This window comes from Amblyomma americanum, chromosome 1, assembly GCF_052857255.1.
Source record: "Amblyomma americanum isolate KBUSLIRL-KWMA chromosome 1, ASM5285725v1, whole genome shotgun sequence".
NCBI classification, from domain to species: Eukaryota; Metazoa; Arthropoda; class Arachnida; order Ixodida; family Ixodidae; genus Amblyomma; species Amblyomma americanum.
This window is the reverse complement of record NC_135497.1, coordinates 31,181,167-31,201,778: the sequence shown is the minus strand read 5'-3', so window position 1 is coordinate 31,201,778 and position 20,612 is coordinate 31,181,167. Positions and strand designations below refer to the sequence as shown.

The 20,612-nt window shown below is 44.6% G+C and overlaps 2 long non-coding RNA genes across 2 annotated transcripts; both read right to left on the bottom strand.

The window, feature by feature from the left end:
* Nucleotides 1-1,713: 1,713 nt before the first annotated feature.
* LOC144112538 (uncharacterized) lies at nt 1,714-9,342 on the bottom strand. Its single transcript, XR_013310301.1, has 3 exons — nt 8,902-9,342; nt 7,961-8,049; nt 1,714-6,050 (listed from the first exon to the last, which is right to left on the bottom strand). It is a non-coding gene; the product is annotated as an uncharacterized LOC144112538 (long non-coding RNA).
* Nucleotides 9,343-14,179: 4,837 nt separating this feature from the next.
* On the bottom strand, nt 14,180-16,850 carry LOC144131980 (uncharacterized). Its single transcript, XR_013314716.1, has 3 exons — nt 16,584-16,850; nt 15,740-15,833; nt 14,180-14,477 (listed from the first exon to the last, which is right to left on the bottom strand). It is a non-coding gene; the product is annotated as an uncharacterized LOC144131980 (long non-coding RNA).
* Between the last annotated feature and the right edge of the window lie 3,762 nt (nt 16,851-20,612).

Here is a 20,612-nt window from a genome sequence, read left to right as displayed (position 1 = left end):
TGGTGATACAGACAACGGCTCACACGCTTAATCGTAACGAGGGCAATCTTAACCCGATTTACGCGCGATCTTTACGGCGATTACTATAGCTTTTAAAAAGACGAACCCTCTTGGTGTGTTTCCATTGTGAACAAGGCCCCCGTTCTGGGCGCCGAAACGTAAAAATACAAATTTTTTCGTTTTACTGGTCGGCGTCTCTTTGTTTTGAAAAAAAAAACTCTTCACGGCATGACACAACAGGCTACTCCCCTTTCTACCTTTTGTTTGGTAGGCACCCCCTATTGCCTTTGGACACACTCATGCCGCCTTCTTCAGTCCCCACCACTGCTTACGCTCAGGACGCCATCGCCCAGGCCACGCTGGCTCGCCAAATAGCCCGTAGTCGGCTCCGTGCCTCTCAAGCTTCCCAGAAGTCCGCCTACGACCGCCCGCACCGGGCCGTCGAATATCACCCCGGATCACTCGTCCTTCTCTGGACGCCGTCGCGCAGCGTCGGTCTCTCCGAGAAGCTCCATTCTCACTACCGTGGCCCTTACCGTGTGGTGCGCCGAGTCACCGACGTGAACTTTGAAATTGCTCCCCTTGCGTCCTCGCCATCGTCCTCTGGCCCCTCTACCGACGTCGTCCATGTATGCCGCCTCAAACCTTATCACGACGCTCCTACGCCACCACTCTAACGCCGAGACGGCGTTTCATCAGGCGGGGGTCCTGCAGCGGGTAGACGACGACGACATTGAGCGAGTGAACGAGGAAGAAGACGAGAACTCATCTCTGGCTGTGTTCTGAGTGCCGCCCGTAGCTGTTCATTCGTTTTTGTAAATAACTGTAAATATATTCTTTCCCGCAACTATATATATATATATATATATATATATATATATATATATATATATATATATATATATATATATATATATATATATATATATATATATATATATATATATATATATATATATATATATATATATATATTACAGCGACAGCTATCTCACTATTCCCCGCGTCTGCGCGTTCGTGGTGCTCTGGTGCTCACACAGCTTTCTTCATAAGGGGATCGGTAGCAAAGAAAAAAATACAGGATTGCACTTAAAGGGCCGCAGAAAGGGGTGTTTGAGCTTGGCTTTAAAATGCTTGCACAGCGTAGAATACAGGCCACCGAGCGTCCATGCCGCGTACGAGACCTCAAAAGCGAGCGGGAAATTTACAATACATTTTTAAAATTGCCCGCTTTCGCACCTCGCGGCGACGCGCGGTGCCGGGCTTTTACGCGAAAATCTGGCAGACGACGTCACGTCGTGCAAATGACGTCAGCAGTCGGGGGTTATCATTGGTTCACAGCGCCAAATTCTTGCAGACGTCACGCGCTACCGCGGTCACTCCGCGCGCGCCGCAGCCGGCGGAGGTAGGGGAGGGGCCGCAGCACAACACCCCGCGTGCATGCTTTCACATTCACGGCACGCAAGTAGTCCTAAGTGCCCTCCGTATTTTTTCTTGCACTTCGAGCGCATCTTAAAACACAATTTTCCTATAGTATACTTAATCTCCAGCCGAGTCTGCAGCAAGGATATGGTCCACCTACCAGAATTGTAAGAAAAAAAAAAACAAGTGCTCTGTGCTGTCCCAACTTTACTGCTTTGCTTTTATGGTCGGTTTATTCGGGCAGAGCCGCATAGTTCTGTGTTAAAGAAAAACACATCGGGCAACATGAGATTGTTTCCTATTTCAAGCAGTAGTATTCTGCATGTTTAATTGCAAATATGCGAAGAAAATTTCCTGTCACCTTTGTATAGAACATGTACTTTTCGATGAAGCACAAAGTGCTTTTCAAGCGGACATGGTGAATTCGAGCAGCACAGTCACGGTCATAACAATACGGAGCATGCTTCTGCAATAAAACTTTGAGGTCCGTAATACATATGCGAATAAATCCAAAGCACATCTCGAGTGTGCATAGGCACTCCGGGCCAGCAGCAGCAGCACATGATAAGAGCTGGTGCAGTTAAGAGAGCCATGCTCTTTCAGCAGTCCGAACCTTCGGAGATCGGATCTCAAATTAATTGCGTGCATAGCTGGATAACTACACCATATGACATCACAAAAAAGCACACAAAACATCAGTGAAAATGAAACTTAACAGCCAAAAAATCCAATCCATAGCACACACAATCTACCAGATGTCAATCTGAGGCAATCTTTCCGGCATGCCTCGGGCGGCCATGGTAGATGAAGTGCAGGGCCACCAGCTTTCGTTCTAGTCGATAGTAAGAAACTATGGCTGGCAGCGAGCGGTAGGCAGTAACGTGCACTGTGCTACGCTTAATTAAACATGGCAATTCCATTCATGCCAAGATGTAGCAAAAATAAAGTGTACTAGAAGACCACAGTTGGCTTACTCCCTAGTCAAGCTTCTGCTAAGCACTATACTAACTATACCCCTGCTAACAAAACACTGGGCAAATCGCCGAACGTTTCGAGACGAGGTATGTGACAATCGAGTTTTTCAGTGTAGTGAAAATTGCACAACATAATGTTGCGACTGTTGCACCAGTAGCCATGAATTGAAATGGCACAAAGAAAACGAGTTAATTCTAATGCATCGTAACTTGCGGCCTAAGAACACCACCGGTTATGCCCTAGGCATGGCTCGCAGCCAACCAAGTTATATCCAGTGGATATTCACCAATCCACAAGATGTCAATGTCCACATGATGTTCACAAAAGCACATACTACGTCCATATATCTTCAGGCTGACGATAGTGGACGTCCATATAGCATTCATATCATGCCCATATATGGCATTCCTAGACATTCAGAGGATGTTCACCAGATATTCAGCCAGTCTATTTTCAGGTTGGGGGTGGGCTGCTGTCCCATTTATTTTATGCACTGTACAGCTCACAACAAAACAAATATGATGCAAAATATGACAAAGAGAGACTGAGCAAAAACCAACAATTGTTCATTACCCAGGAAACTTCCATCTTTTGTACATAATCTGGGAATCACATTTCAAAGAATGCATGCATAGCAAGAAAAGTACACATTGGTCCCTGATCAATGCGATTGCATAAACATGTCACAAAGTGTCATTTTCCTGGTATGCACGTTACCTGAAATGTCATTTCCAGCTCATGCAAGACAGAATGAACATATATGTGTAATGAAGTTGTTAGTTGGCACCCTATATGATCTTGCATCATACTCATTCTGTTCTAGTAAGCCGTACAATGCTTAAAATAAACAAGTATAATCTAACAGCAGCAGTTCTCGTTTATTCAGAATATTCCACCAAATGGGATTACATGGGCAAGGAATATGCATAGGCACAGGCTTCAAGTATGGAAGAACATCAAGGAATACAGTCACTTGTGTTTTGCCCTCAGCCATATTTATTGCCCAGTAGCCATAATGATCAGCATCTCTTGCCACCTATTCTTTTACTCCAGGTCCTAGGAGGCCTGTGAATATAACAGTACATCGTGTTGAACAGTAGTGATGAAGCAGCAGGAAATATGGACAAAACAAAATGGGTGCACAAGAATATGCTAAAGTTAATGTTTTGCCCACATGACTTGGGTATCTTTACTGAAAAGTAACAAGAGCAAAAAGCATGCGATAAAAGCCAAGTACACAATTGTGCATCCACCACCTTACAGAGTAAGACTGAAGTAGCTGTAATGCAACAGTAGCACAAGTTTATTAGTTTACCCTCTAAGTCAGCTAGAAGCATCAAGGAAAAAAGTGGCACTAGTGAAAAAATAGATATGGCACAAGAGGAAAGAAAACAGAGACCGTTAGTCAAAAACACAAATATTTCGTTAGGTTTGGAGCAGTTCAAATAAAAGGGAATCCTTAGATAAAAGCAGACCAAAATCCCAACAAAGGTGTTAGTGTACAAAGATCAAATGCAACAGTCTGAATGCTCAACATGAAAAAGAAGACCAAGCCACAGCAAACTGAAACACAAGGACAATAACCAAGAATTTCAAGTACATATATGCAACGGCACTTTTGCAGAGATTAAAAGAAGTTAGCATGTGCAGTGCAATAATGAATAATGTCGGTTGGCGACTACAGTCGGATAAAACTCAAGAATGAAGCGGCAAATGCCGCTCAAAGCAGGCCCTCCATACAATGGCATCAACAGGTTCTCATCACATGCTGGTCAATCCACTTGCACCAGCTAGCGTGACATCGCAGATGAAAAGGGATTAACCACTGCGTCATGAAAATCGATCCACGCCATTGGCGCCAGATGTACAGTTCACCTCACCCCTATTTTTTGTTTTTTTTCCTTCTCTCCCTGTACATAACCCATTCCACATTGAGACTATGTTTGCTTTCGCGGGGGGAATAATGCCACGTGCCTAGCACGCCGCGCGGCCTCCACACTTAGTCGAAAACAGCGACAAAGCGGTGGTTGGCTCTCGAAGTGCTCTGGCTCTCTAATTAAAAGCTCTCAGTCTTAGGTTCTCCCCGATGCCTACCTGCACGGCTCCTCAGGTCGTGACTCATATATCACCAAATTTGGTGAGGTATGTTGACTTCGTGAGGGTGGTTAACTGATGCACACAGATATGAAGTGGCAGGTGTGACAAAAGTGCAAAAAGAGCCAGTTGTGGTCTTATGAAAATGACAAGAGGACACCTTATGGCAAAGAGTAAGGGGGGGGGGATATTAGGGTTTTTTCATGTCCATGGTACTTGCAGTATGCTAAGCAAGCAGGATGACATGCACTGAGCAAGTGTGCACATTCTTGAGGGCATTTATTAGCAGACCAGCCAGAGCCCACATAGAATGAGGATATTGTAGATTAAGTCAGACATAGGTAGGGTACAAATGCTTTTTCGGTTCCATTACAAAAATTGTGTTCTATATGCATCAGCATGCAGCTAGATTTTGATGTTATGTAGTCAATATTAGTTGGACTTATATGAATTTTTTTAAGGTTGTAAAGAAAGAAGTCAAGGCAACTATTCTTAAAATATAATATAGACAGGGTGAATGGTTATTAGATATGGTCATAAATTTGTAACACAAATTAAAGATTATAGAGATATCATTACAGAGTGTTACTGAATTCAGTACAAAGTGATGTAATGTCAGAACCATCAGTTATTTTGCAGTAGATGACACAATAAGCAGCAAAAAATAGAACTAGAAACAAAACTGAATGAACTGCTAATACAGGTCAGAAAGAATAAACATGCTAAGGAACATCCTTGAGGCATGGCCGAAAGTATGGGAACACCATGAGTTGGTTGCATTAGCAGTCACATGACGCGTTGTTAGAAAGGAAATCAGTGATTCTGCAGAAAACCAAGTAGTCAATGTTGAGGTGCCTTAGTTTTATTGTATAAACCTGGAGCTAACCTGGATTGTACAAACATGGAGAAATGCCTTGGAGACATCTAAAAACAAAGCTTTTTCCAACCCAGAAGCTATAAATTAAAACATTAGAAATTGTGTCTCATGAAAGTAGCTAAACATAGAGCAGGAACAAAATGACGACGAGACAGGACAAGCGTTCGTCCTGTCTCGTCGTCGTCTTTGTGCTCCTGCACTATGGTTCTTTAGTTACAATGTATCACCAACACACCCTAGCCTATTCTCTTCTGATTCACTTTTTTCATGAAAGCACTTGTGGAATCAAAGCTGGGACGAGTGGGAAAACAGGTTTTTCATTGCATTTATTTTTCCCTTAATGGCCTGAAGACATTACATAAGGGAGCAAAATCAACATTTTTTAACAAGAACACATCAAAACAGAGAAAGAATAATTGGATAAAGGAAAACAAAGAAACAATAACAATATGCAGCAGTTAAATGATTTTGTGAGCAGTGGCGTAAATCCACGCAAATTTCAGGGAGGTACATGGCTGTCCAGCCTCCCCCCACTTGACCTAACAAGTCCTAGATGTGGTTATAGACAGAGCCGCCGCCGTCAGCAGAAGCCCATCTGACCGGAGCCCTATGCAGAGGTGTTGACGAGAGAAGGCTCCAAAATGCCCCGTAGTGAAAGGCCATCACCGTCCAGCTACAAAGCCTGCATAGTGCCCCATGCGCACAGTTAAATGCAGCACAGTGTGCCGTAATGTTTAAAGGTGGATGCTTTCCATTTGAGTACAATGGTATCCTCGCTTGTGTTCCTGACTTATGGAAAGCTGACTAATTGAAGACGCTTTGCATTTTTGGACAACCTTTGTGTAACCCATGTGGATGTGGTCCTTAGGGTTGCAGATCCCTCTCTTGGGATCTGGAGAGTGTTCGGACTTTGTAAAGCTGCTAGCTGTGCTCGAAGGGGAACTCTCTCCTTATCTGAAAATGGTATGATTCCATATTCTTCACTGCTACATGAAGTCTCCTCACCATGTAAGTAAAGCTAAGTCCATAACAATGCGCTCACAGTGCGTTAGGACGGAGTGCGCTTACGAGGGGAACAGGTAACACTTGCACTATATAGCCGTTGTGTTTAGAAATTTCACTCCTAAAGAGTTGCCTCATGAGCCACTGAAAAAGATGGCATGCAGTGCTCTTTTATTAACACAATATTTTTTGGTTGTGCCCAGCTTGGGTAGGCACTCATCGGTGGTATGAACCCGATGTAGCGCTTCTTGCTTTCTGCAACTTTTTCAGCTGCTGCACAGATGTCTGTTTACTGCTCGTTAATGTATTTCTCTTTTTTTAAGAGTGAAGTTTCATCATGCAAAAGCAAACGGGCCTGCACGGGCAAGACTGAATGAGCGCAGGGCCGGACAGGTCATTGAGATTGATAGCGGTCCGCGGTCGGGTTCGGAATCTGGACCAAAGTAGTGACAAGTAGGTCCAGGCCTGGTCTAGATACTGGCCCATGCAGACCTCTAGCGCCGATCATAAAGTTATATTCTGTAGCTTCCCTCGCATCTAAAGCCTGCGTTGTACTATTTAAGCATTCGAGTTCAACAGGTGTGCCATTTCTACATCATTTAACCAGCATCGCTTTCTCGCGCTACAATCACAGCCTCCATGTTCCTCTATTTTTGGCGCATAGGACGCGTGGGCACGAGATAATGAAAGGAAAATTTGCAATTTTCTAATTGGAAGGGAAGTTTTAAAAAACTGCAAGTGACGGCGGTAGACATTGCTCAATTTGTTTTACTTATTTTCTTTTTTTAATAAAGATTGCCAGCTGATATGAAGCAGTTTTATGCATGCCGCCAAGGCAAGAATCGTGTCTATCAGCGCTTGTCTTGCGCACTTTTAAAACACTTACAGAGTCCGAACAAAAGAAAGACCCCAAAGAAAGCTTCGAGGGGTTGCGCTGTGCTAACCCTTGAACGCACAGGACTACCCTTTAACATCTCTCAATCACAGACTGACCCCCCCTTCGAGCTTTATGCCACTGCTTGTGAGGGGTATACAATGCCAAGTGGAATGCACGGGATCGGAACAAAAACAAAATTTATACATGAAACACTCGAGCAATAAAAGAGCAACACAGTGCAAAAGGCATGACATCAAAAAGAAAAGTAGTAACAATAAGCTCTGTAAAGTGCCGAGATGAATATGGCAGAAAAGACTGTCCTCATGAAAAATGGTCGTTTAGTTTTTCCTGGAATGATTTACGGTCAGTGCATGATGTGATGATATTTGGCAGGCCATTCCATAGTGCTATCGCGTTCGGAAAAATGATGACTTCAGTGCTAAGGTGTGACAGTTGATGCGTGCAATGCTACGGTCATGGCTTAGGCGGCTAGACGTCCTGTGCGGGGGTTGTAACTTAAGCGAGTTAATGAGGCCAGTGAAACGAGATTGCTTGAATATTTTATGTGTTAAGTGAGGAAGAAAGATGTGGCAGTAGTTGGTGATTAGCATGTTGTTAATGAAGAAGTAGAAAATATTTGGTGAAAGCTATTTGCTTTCCTTAGTTCATGACTATAAGTACCTAAATATGAAGTATGAAAAACAGTTTCATACCAGCTGTTTGTCTTGATGCAGCAGAATGCAGCTGGTGAGTGACAAGATGCATGAGACTGTCGCTTCTCTGAACATGTTCTTCAAAGTACCTGTGAAGGAACAGGAGAGAAGAACGGTCACGCCCAGCTGCATTATATGAGGTTTACAACCAACAACTCATTTTATACACCATGTAAACCCCTGCTGGGGCACAAAAACAGTAGCAAGGATTTTCACAGCACAACTTTAAGTGTACACACTGCAATAAAATAGAAAATTTCAGCAAAAGTTATAGAAACGATAAGCTGAAAGAAAAATATTCAAGGACCAAATATCGTGAAATGTGCAACAACTGAAATAATAGGAAATTACATGAAATGATAATGGACCAAGTTCACAAAGAGGTTTAAAAGCACAAAGATGGAAAAAACAATGCCGGTTCCCAAAAAGGCAAATTTAAACACAAGAGTGTGACTAAGGCAGCCCACTTAGTGTTTCAGAGAAGGGCAGCAACGAATGAGGAACTGTTAACAAATTTTACACCAACACAAGATCTGCCAAAACTGTCTTCTCGAGCCACCAGAGACTGGAAAATGCCCAACTTTGTAGTAAGGGTCATAGCATGCCAAGCGGCCGGAATGTGCTACGGAAGGTATTCCATCAAACTGCAGGCTATTACAACAGTTGTTAGAAAGCACAGTTGTTAGAAAGCACAGCTAACTGCCACCGACACTTGGCCTTACAACTCGGCACTGAAGTCCCATGCGTGCAGGTCGCTATTTAGAGTCAGAGAAGTGGCCATTCCCGCGCCACTACTGTAACGTGTCTACGCTTCGGGGACAAATCGAGCTAACTGAACACCAAAGCCAGTCGTGCTAAACACCATGTAGTCCGTGAACCGATAAACCGGCTGGTGAAATCGCCAGCACGAAAATTGCACAATGCCACAAACGAATACCAACCCCTTGTTTGACAGAATAGTGTCGTAAAAACTCGCCACTACCGCTGTTCTCCACGTAGTCCCCCAGTACTTCGCGCAATGCGGGCTCAGGACTTTATGCAACATGCATAAGCTTGCCGCCACAACGAAGAAAATGCGAACACGCGATACGAACACGTATACGAAGCGCTCAAAGTAGTGAACCACTGCACCCACGGCCGGTTTCGAGGGGAGAGCGCGCTTTTCTTCAGAAGAGCGCGCGCGCGCTGCAGTTGAAAGGAATCACGGAAACAGCAAGGTAGATCCGCCTAGGGAGCCTACATACATGCCGCCTGCCGCCTGGCTTAGGGTGGTGACATCTCTCCCAGTGTTGCCGAAAACGGCCGCTAAACATGACGGGCAGCCATGTTGTTCCCCTTGAAGAGAGCATCCCCGGCTTTCAGTGGCGTGGTCGCTGGGGCGATCTACAACATTAGTTTATATTCTAGTTTATCGGCGTTTCTTTCGAAGTTAGTACCAACAGATGACGCCGTTCCGACGGCATAGAGCAGTTCTCAGCGACGGTGCATTACACTCCGAACGGGTCTCTCCTCTGCGCGCGTCATCGCGCCAAAAGGCAGCGCTTATCAATTACGTAAAAAGGGTTCCTCCTCACGATGAGCACTAACCGAGCTTAGGTGTTGGGCGTTCAGAATTTAATGTTATGATGGTAATCAAAAGATTACGCAGGCCCACTTTTTAATGCTTATCAATTACTTGGTTCATGCGCGGCCTGTACAGAATGTGGCCGTAGTGGCTGTGTAGCTTATGTCGGTCATAATCGCCGCAAGTGTTCTATCGTTGGATAGCTTATGTCGAGTATAATTGCACCGGACTAATTGTAGGTCTCAATTAATTACCGGTAATTAGTTAATTGTAATGTAATTGAAATTTAGGCTACATCACTAAGTCGCTGGATAGCTTATGTTGAGTACAATTGCACTGAACTAATCTTGTCTTACCGACCATTAATTAGATAACCGTGATTAAAAATCAATTAATTAGATAACCGTGATTAAAAATCAATCGTTATGCTCCATCATCAAGCTATATATCTTTGGATAGCTTATGTCGAGTATAATTCCACCGGAGTAATCGCAGGTCTTAATTACCATTAATTATTTATTTGATTTAAAATTGAACCTAATGCTATAGCATCGTCATATATCGTTGAAAGGTCTCGATGAGTAGAATCGAAAATGTAACGGTAAACCGAGCTAACGCTGGTCTATGTAGGTTCAAAATAAAACCACGCAACAGAAGCAAAACAGTAGCACCTAATGCTTATGCATTCACAGCACGGGAAGAGACTTAAGTGCCCCAGTAGTTCTATTACCGACATCACAATGGCATTTGCGTGTGCAATGTACCATTAGTTTGTGCATTTTGCTCTTCTGTGAGCAATTACACATGCTCTACGCAATGAGCTATGCAACCCCATACTAGCACACTGTAGCTTCAGCAAAAGGTATAAACATACTTAAAAAAATTTAGGGAATCTTGAGGCTGATGTTAACAAATTAAGATCGAGTGTTGTAAGCGTCTTAGTTTTGTACAGATTGCCATTGAGTTAACATTAAAGCAGTGCTTCATTTCACATTGCCTACCATTTTTCCACGTGTGCTGAGAAACTAACTTACACAGGGTGTTCAGTAGGAGGCTCAAATGTTCAGAGTGTAACATGAGACTTGCTGGAATGGAATCAGAGAAAGAGGAGCAATACAAACAATGGGACAAGTGAGAAAACCTAAAATCAAGAAACCAAATGACATTTTCAGACGCCTTCGTGTAAACATTCAAGAAGCTTCTTTTATTGCCGACACACTTCTGGCAACTGTCAATTAAAGGGGAGGTGCTCATATTCTTTCTCAAGCAAACTGACAGAATATATAAGCATCCGCAGCCAGCTAAAGTGCATATGAAATTACATTCTTCCATTATCAGCATCTGTGAAACCAGTGAAATTTTTGTACACATATCAGTCACTCCTGTAAAACATATCTGGTGCGCACACTGATGGTGTAATTGCAAACAGGCTTATTATTTTTAAACATTGACCGAAGTAAAGCAGCTTCGTTGCTCAATGAACACTTATACATAAAACAAAATATACTGATAGCCATGAACAAATTGCATGAGTGCAGTACAGAGGACACAATAAATGGGCTAAATTAGCAGGACTAGTAATGCAAACAACTCAAATGATAATGAGAAACACCACGGCAACTCTGTGGGAGCGTATGTTTTACAGCCCCTAAATAATGCAAGGCATGGTAGTGATGCTCCAGCCACAAAAATAAGACTGTTACGCACTTCACAAAAGACTTGAAACAGTGGTTTACACATTTGCATCTAGTTCCAACACTTGCTCCTAAAAACTTCACCTTTGATGAACACACTAGTGGCACGCACTGTAAATCAGTTTGCTATTTCCAAATGCTGACTGAAGCAAAGCAGCTTCATTGGTTAGTGCACACAATCTGCAAGCAACAGCTTGCTACAGAGAGGTGACATAAAAATATGCTGAAAGACGTGAACAATTTACAGGCGAGCAAAGTACACACGACATACACAGTGAAAGTGTCAGAGTGCTATATTCGGGTACAACCCAAGGAAGTAGTGGCAGATGCCCCCCGACCGTTTCCCTCCAGCCAATAGCAGTGACCGATTTTCATGACAACGCGGTCAATCCGATTAAGCCACGGTTAACTGCCGTTCATCTGCCACTCCCAGCGATGCAACTTCCCAGCATTAAACATGGTGTCATGAAAATCGGTTGGCGCCATTGGCTGGATAGAATTCTTTAAGGACATCTCCCCTATTTTCTTGAGTTGTGTCAAACTATAGAAAAACAACGAAAGCAAGGCCAAATCATTAACTAGCTGACTGCAAGCATCTAAGCATATGATGTTACCATCCTTCTCAGAGTTCAGACCAGGTTTGTTGCGGCACATGTTTTGCTAGACATTCCATCCACCCTCTGTGCATGCTGCTGTCGTAGATGGATCCTCAGTCTTGTCCTCACATATTTTGTCAGGAGGACCTTCCCTGCCTGAGCATGATGTGTTTCACAGCAACCTAAGTTCAACTTGACAGCCTTGCACAGGGCATTCAGAATGCTAGCAAATGGGGTTTTGAGCACCATGATTTCCTTCATATCTGCAAAAGTCTTAAACTGCTCCTCACATTCTATAAGGACATTAATCACTGCTTGCGTTGGATAAATGAGGTTCTCAGAATTTTTCACGTACTCTTTAAGCTTAATAAGATTGCTATACTGATTTGTAGCATCTCCAACAAGGGCATTTTTGCAGTCACTACAGTTACCAATGGACTTCATGACAGACTTGACCAGGAATCCTCCTAGATAAGCAAGAATGTCACATTCTGCTTCTGTGAGAGCACACACAAACAGGTTTTCTAGCTCTTCAGGCTCTTGGTTTTGTCCTTCATGTCTCTGGATAGTTGGGTCAAGGAGGTCAGCTAGATGCAAGCTGTCATCAACCTCGTAGCTAGAATTTGTAGGTGTGTGCATGAACTGTCCAACACAAATCAGCTTCAGTGCACACTTAACGTCGTATGCACTAGGGACCGGCTTCTTGAGTCTCAACACAGAGAATATGTTTTCGAGACAATCTTGTACGAGCCGGCCAAGAAGCACATACTTGTAGCTTTGGTTGTCCAAGAGGTCTTGCGACAGGCTGAGAGCAACAGTGGTCGATGCCAGAAGGCCAGCTTGTGAAGGCTTCCAATGTGCCGTTGCTCCCATTTTCATTTGACGGAAAGTGCTGCACGTCAGTTCCAAAAGCGCAGTGGCCTCTTTATGCTTTGAAGGATCTATATCGCTCAGAGCAACAACCGGATGTCTGGCCGACATAAGGGTGTACCACCTGCTCACGAGGTTAAAAAACCACGCTGTAGCCTCTGCTTCGGGGGGCAAAATTTTTTGTTGGATTAAATATCGGATAGCAGCAGGAGCCTCACGGAACAATTGCACAGCAATGTTCACTTTCATGGTAGTGAAATGTCCACTGCTGATGTGGATTTCCGACAGCCTATTTGCAATCTTCAGCTCACTTTGACAGTCGTACTTCAACACTGCTTCAACATGCTCCACCTTGACAGTGCCAGAAGGAAGACTTTGTTCCTTAACAGTTTCTTCACCCAGAGTGAATTCTCCCACTCGGAGTAGTTGGGCACGGATGTTCTTCAAGACGTGGGCGGGGTCAGCCATAAAGAATAGTTGCCTGCCACGGAGGTGCGGGTGCGGAATACAGCAGACAGTCTGTGAGTTTCTGTGGTTGGACAAGCCAAGCAGGCGCCAAACTGCACGGTTGGCAGCTCCCATGTCACTTGTGACAACAAGCACTCTAAGCGAGATTTGAAAACAAAGCTCAATCAAGTGGAACACAATGTCCTTCAAAATAGAGCCATCTATCGACCTTCCAGTGAAGTGATAGGCGATAACCTGTTTCCATCTCGTGTTCACGCCACCAACCATGAACACAAGAGCATGGTTGGCAACATCTGTAGCGGACTCCGGCAATGTAGTGCTCCCAAAAAAGCAATCAAGCGAGCGATCGTGGTCAAATCCTTGGGAGATTTCCATCTCATCCATGAAGAGCACACAGTCTTTTTCTATGTCTTGCATTGTGGCTACTTTGGATTTCAGGACATTAAAAACTTCATGAAGAACTCCAGGCAAAAATTTAATATTTTGAAGCCTTCGTATTAATGTCCTATTGCATGGCAGTGGATATGATAATGATCTTAATAATTCATAGCCTGCTGTTCCACATGCGTGCTTTATTTGAAGGGCCTCTCGAATAGTCTTCTCAGACCACTTAAGGCCCTTCGTAGTTTTCACCGTCAAAGCCCTTCTCTGGTCGTGTTTGAGGAACGGTAATTGTTCCAAGGTTATCATTTTTTGTTGTGGCGACTGTGACTTCTTTACAAGACTGCGCAGTTTTCTCTTTGTTTGCTCGTGAAGCCTCTGTAGGTTTCAGTACTTTTGGGCCAAGTCCTTATTTCTCTTTCTCAGCTCAGCATTCTGTCTTTGAAGAGACAAGTCAGTTGAAGCCGTACTTGAACCAAGTGTGAATGCAGCTTGAGGTATTTCTTTACTTGATCGCTCATTACTATGCTGTGACCTTTCAGCGCTTAAGGATTCGGCCTCCATGGGTGAAGCTGCGGGCAGAGGAAGTCGACTTGCATCAGTGGAATCTTCCCCACTGGCTTTATCTGTTCTCAGAAAGGAATGGGCAACGCTGTCTGCATAGATAACAGTGTCGACAGCTTTGGGCGGCAGCAAGGTGGTTGTTAAAGGTAGATCATACCCTGGTACCTGAGCACATTGTAGTGGACTGACAGTGTCCTGGGAACTCGTGCTGTCACTCACAGCCGAGTCTTGTGTTTGTTCGGCTGTTGATGCGAAGACAGGCTCTAGAGCAGCACTACCACATGGTTCATTTCCGGTGGGGTCAAGTACTGGGCTTTGCGTTGGCGTGGCCGGACGAAAGCAAGACCGCTTCTTCGGAGGCTTCCGGTGTTTCGGGATGGCTGAAATAAAAAAATTCAGTCAATAGGGTAGCACTACACTCAAGAACTGCAGAAATTCTGCATTTACAGAAGAGCAACCTAGTACCTGCATAAAACTTCCAAATAAACTTCAGGAGTAGTAATATCAGTTGGGTTTTAAGATCCCAAAGCTGTACTGGGGGGCTTTAGATTTCTTACCGCCAGTGCATATTTAACAGCGTCGGAAAGCATGCTACAACTGGCAATGATTCAGTCGTGCAAAATTGTGCTCAACAGCAGGTTGTGTTAGCAGCTGAGGTACCATTGATGCAACTAGAATTACTAATCGTCCTGAATTTTGCCATTTTAGCTTCTGTGCCAGGTGACATAGAACAAATGAGACAGCACAGTATGCAGTCTGCTTTAGGATATTTGTTTGATTCTAGACGCCCCCTTTCTCGCAGGCGTCGGGTGAATTATAAAGAAAAAACGATGCTATACAAAGTATAAACACACTATAGGTGGCCTTGTGCTCTTTGAATACAAGGCTATATCTGTGTGTTACGTTTTGGATCTTAGTATCATATATATGAGTGCATTCAATGTGTAGAGAAGATAAACAGTAGTCCCTTAGGGAAGCAGTGGGTGTTCAAGAAAAGCAAATATAGTAGGGGTAGGCAGAGAGTTAGGTGGCAAAAGTTTTGTTTAGTTCCATACTTTATACCTTTATGGCTTACACGGAAGATTTCAATTGTCATTCATTCATTTTTTTTTTCAATCTACAGTGAAAAATGAGCCAGAGGTAATGCAGAAGCCGTTAAAACACGGCTTAAGGTGATTTTATGTTTGAAGGTGCTGTTCGAATGCATGATCCTACAATAACGTGCAATATACATATTTTTTTATGCCCGCGATTTAGTTTTACAAGAAATGAATTGCATGGATCCCAACAAATTTCTAGCTAGGGATCTAGATGCTGATGCAAACATGCGCTGTAGGAATGCTTGGATATAAAAGCCATATCAATAGACCAAGAAGTTTGTGTGGATAATGTGGCCACAGATGGCACAGGAACCGGTTAAAGGGAAGTCAGTAGGATAGGCTTCGTCCTGCTATGGACCTTGAAATGCTGATGGTGATGAACCTTTCTTTGCAGCCTTCTAAAAGCAGATGAGCGCACATTTTTGAGCTTGCACAAAGCAACCACAGCACTACCGTATACGTGTAGACAAATTTCTTTGCAAACATTTCATATGATTGAGGCAGAGTTGTATTTAAGAGATGGATCAAAATTAGAAGCTTACCTCGATAAGTAAAAAGTGTGGGAACCGCATCTGGCCTTAGCTTTTTTAAGCCATCCTGTCTGTTTTGCTCGAAACTTGTTTCTTCAAAATGTGCCTGAAATGAATGGCAGCAAGTACTTCATAAGCATCAAGAAGTATATTCATACCTGCACATAACTGTGACAAATGCTGCAAACCGGAACATGACTAGCGTTACAACTACAGAGCTGTTTCTACCTGCTGTAATGTTTTCACATGCTGTCTTTTACCAGGCTATAGTGCCAAGCTAAAAAAACTGGATAAGGGCTTCCTAAAGGCTTCATATGCATGCCAGTAACCGGGCATATACAAAATGTGTTCTTTTAGTCTGATCTTGGGTTTCCAATCTTTTTCTACCGAATAGCGTCGTACAGCAGAACGGTGCCTAGATAACCAGACCTGACTGAAAATAAGTTCCTCCGACCACAGCGCTCACGAAACAGCGAACGCGTACAATGTCAGAGAGATGTAGAAATTTATTTTCACTACCTCAGTCATGTTCTCTGACATGAGTCTTGGCGCATGTATTACAGCGCAAACAAGGAAGCGGGCGCCAATATATCGTGAGTGCACTCGCGTGAGAATTAGTCAGCGAGGGCGAATGCGAACCGTTGCTTCTCGCCCTTGGTGCTCGAGACACGCCGCCAGCGCATCTAAAAACTAACGAGAAGATTGCACCCACGCCCGCAATGCGTAGCCTGTTATCAAACCCACGCCGCGCACGCCGTTCGAGGCGGCCGTGGTTTAATTATCGTAAACGTGAAGCACAGTACACCAAACATAACAAGCGAGCAGGTAACAAAAGAGAAAAAGGTACGGTACTCACAGAACATATGCGAGAAGCAGCAGTGGGTTCCCAGCAGTCTCGCTTTACTTGTGCCAGCCAACGTTTTCTTCGGTTGGAGTCAGCCGGGAAACGAAACATCCGTGTGCCCTTCCTGCAGTGGTTCGAGCACTGCGGAACGCAACACCCGGGCATTGCTGCTGCGTAAGCTTCCTGGCGCACTTAGTGCAACAACCGACAACATATGACTGTCCCACTCAACGATGAACGGCGATGAAGACGCAACTGCTGCAGCAGCTAATGCGCGGCTATGCCTATGCACGGCGGGGAACAAGATGGCGCGGCGTCTTCCCGTAACCATGACAACACACGCGCTGGCAACATGGGTCTCAGCGGGAGGCGGCATGTGCTGTGTCAAAGGAAGTCACCACCCTAAGCCGGGAGGGGGCGCGACATGTAGGCTCCCTAGATCCGCCTTGGAAACAGCGCTGCCGTGGTGGCGCTAGCGGCGAGTTGACGATGCCCGGGGCTGTTAGGCTGCCCAATGTGAAGAGAGTTCTAATTATGGTTCTGGTTTTGAAATCGCGGCTTTTGTGGCGGTCGGTCTAACTTGAGGAGTTTCTTCAAAATTAGTACTGTACGTGCATTGCATGCATAAAATAAAATGAAACGTGTAATAGCAGACTGCTTAAAATAATTCGTTCCTGAAACCTGAAGACTGCGAAAGCAGGAATCATTAAAACATGTATGCCTTCAAAATAAAAATTCTGGTTCTAGTACATCCACACTGTTTTTTAGGCGCCCTATAAAAATATTAGGCACATGTCACAAGCGCGTATGTTGATTGTGTTTATATATTTCTTGCTCACGAATGTGCAGAACCTTATTGTTTTCTGCGTCGTAGTCGCAGTTAATTGTTTTCTTTTTTGCTATCCTTCGGTTATACAGGTGTTTTTCCATTGAGAAGAGTCAGTGAATTCGTCTATAAATGTTAAGCCGACACCGACGCACGGGACAGTCGATATGTTAGTCGTACTTCCACTAGTTCTAAATGAGATTGCGTTCTTATTCTTTACATTATTTTTTACGTAAAAAGAAACAGACCTCATGTAAGACCAACTTTTGCTTGGTTCGGCCCTTTACCTGACAAGCAATCAGTAGATGTTATAAAACATAAATTTCCGACTGGACAGTTAGTGAAATAACTTGTTCTGAATATTAATCACCATTTTTTGAAGTAACTGTTCTTATAAGGGCCTTTTCCCGGAATGAAAAGAAATAAAATATTTCTTTTTTTGCAGCAGGTGACCATTTTTGTAGCTGAGATATGTTACGATGCGTTGATGCCGTTTTGGTACATGTCGCTAAGTCCACCCGCAGCCAGAGTGCCCGCGACCCTCAAGTCGTGATTCCGACGTTCCGAAACAGTTGTTCCTTCTTGTTGGTCCATGTTGCGCTTTTGAACAAGTTTCTGAATGCCACGTTGCGTTGTCTGGTGACGATGCGCATGCGTAGACGAGCGGAGAGCAGGGTTGCTTTTGTTTGTTTTGTGTTGATTCATTGCAACACACTTGACATCGTATGATCACTCCTAGACATGATTGCTTAAATCGATGATGTTTACAAGCATGCAATTAACTTCACTGTTCATAACACCTCTGCTTCTTGTTTCTGAATGGCCAACTAGGTTGTACTCCTATACTTTTGTATATTAGTTGCAAGTTTCTGCTCAAAATTAATGTCCTATGTTTGTGAAGTACGAGCCCAGGTGGTGCAAATATCAAGGTGTGCTATTGTGTTTGTGTAAATAGTTTGCTGAAGTGTTTTATATTTGAAGCATGCAAGCTGAGAGGTGTGTGTGCTAATGTGCCTAGTAACTGTTCAAAACATGAGCTCTGGTTCTTGTTCCTGAGTAGCCGAATAGGCTGTGTGCTGTTTTGTTGATTTGTTACGTTTCTTTATAAATTAAGTAAATAATATAAATCATGTAAGCCCATGTAGCACATTTTTCAAGCTGTGCAAATGTGTTTGTGTAAATGTTGAGTATATGATAGGCTGTACTGCTATTTTGTATATTGTTGCAAGTTTCTGCACTGGATAGCTTACTAAAGTGTCTTATATTTGTAAAACATAACTTGAAGGGCATGTGCATTTTGAAGATATGCTAATATGTTTAGTAACTGTCGACATTATCTGTGCTTCCAGTTCTTGAGCAGATAAATTGGCTGTGTGCTATTTTGTACAATTGTTGCAAGTTTCTGCATAAAATGATTGTCTTCATGTAAATGTGTTTTATTGAGAAAAGAGCTGCATGCCAAGATAACGTGGAGTAATACTGTAGTCTGAAGCTTGCTGTAAGGCTAGTTGATTAAGTTATCGACGAAAATAGTGCTATAGAAACAAATGATGACTATTGGTAATGCGCATGCATGTATATAAATCTTTCTAATTGTCAAAGTAACCACGTGCAGTGGCATCTTCAGGTCATGGCAGCTTGCAGAATCTAAATGATAAGAGCAATGGTGCAGAGCTGATGCATATTACATTTAAGGACTTTGGAGTAAGCGGTCCGAAAAGTATGGAAAAACAATGTGTCGTGCAGTGCAGCCTTGTAAGTATTTCTATTGTACAGCAGAGGAGCAATGCTCGGTTGCTATATATGTGCAGAGAGGTGCTCGGGGAGAGGCCCCTAGTGGGTCTCGCCCCTTACAATAGAAGGCGGAGTCCCTCATTCCGGGACCCCGTTGGTCCTGACCGCTGCGCAGGTCCGCCGAACCAGGGCCTGTTGGGCCGATGGTTCCTGGCAGGCGAACAGAGCCGCCTCCCAGTCCCCTCGGGTAAGGGAAGGGGTGATGAGGGGGAGAGAAGAATTTTGCCTGCATGCCCAAACCATGTGAAAGGTGTTGGCTACCTCCCCACAGAATGAGCAGCGGCCGTCAAAAGAAGAGTCAAAGTGCTTGAGAACCGCCGGGCACAGCAGGGTGTTTGTAATAGAGCCTAAGGAGAGTTTGTTCGCCAGTTTTACCCAGTCCCTTCATAGGAACTGGGTAGCGCCGGTGTTCGGCACGATAGTGCTCAGTAATCTCTTTAAAAGAAAGAAGAGGGCTGTTATCTGGCTTAAGGTCCGCCCAAGAAACGCCTGGTGCCCGGTAAGTGAGTGTGCGGGCTGCCTCATGGGCGGCTTCGTTACCTGGCATGCCTTGGTGGCCGGGGACCCATATGATTGAGAGATGAGTTGGATCGCAGACGCGAGTACTCTGGTGAAGAATTTGGCGAGCAAGTGGAGTGACCCAACCGAACTCAAAGTTGCGACAGACTCCGCGAGATTCTATGAGGATGAATTTAGAGTCGGGATGTGAGGCTGCGAGGGCGATCGCTACCTCCTCCGCATGAATTGAGTTGGGCGCTCGGAACGAGAGGCCGTCCGCCTGTTTTCCCTCGTGTATGACTGCAGCCGTGTACCATTCCCCCCTGGATTGGTAGGGGCCTCCAATGTCGACGTATAAGACGTGTTTCTTTGAGCCATAGTGGCGGTGCTGGGCATCCGCCCGCGCCTGGCACCGGCCATTATGGTCCTCCTTGTCGGAAGGGGTCGAACGTAGAGGGCGCGTCTCCACAGTTCGGGCACTCGAACCCGTTCCATCGTATGGTGGCCATGTCTGATATGTAACCGGTCCAAGAGGCGGCGACCGGACACGGCCTGAGCGAGAGGCGCCTCGCGAAGTTCCCTATAGGTGTTCACCATCGCCAACTGCTCGCGTTGGGGATGACAAGTTGCACGTTGGTGAATACTAAGGAGTCACATTCACTATACGTTCGCAGGGGACGCAAACAAGGCCTACAGTAGACTGCGAACCACAGTGGTTGTGCTACAGTGGTTAGAATTCCTATTACAGCCACTGTAGTTGTGCTAGGGCGCGCCATCGCGCCGAGTGAAAACGTCGGCGGCGGTGGCGGCGGCGCGCTGATCAGTTTGCGTCGACGGCGACAGCACAGCGAGAGCAGTCGGCGGCGCGCCGATGCCCCGGCGCACTCGGTACACGCGCAGCTAATGACGATACCCCCCCCCCC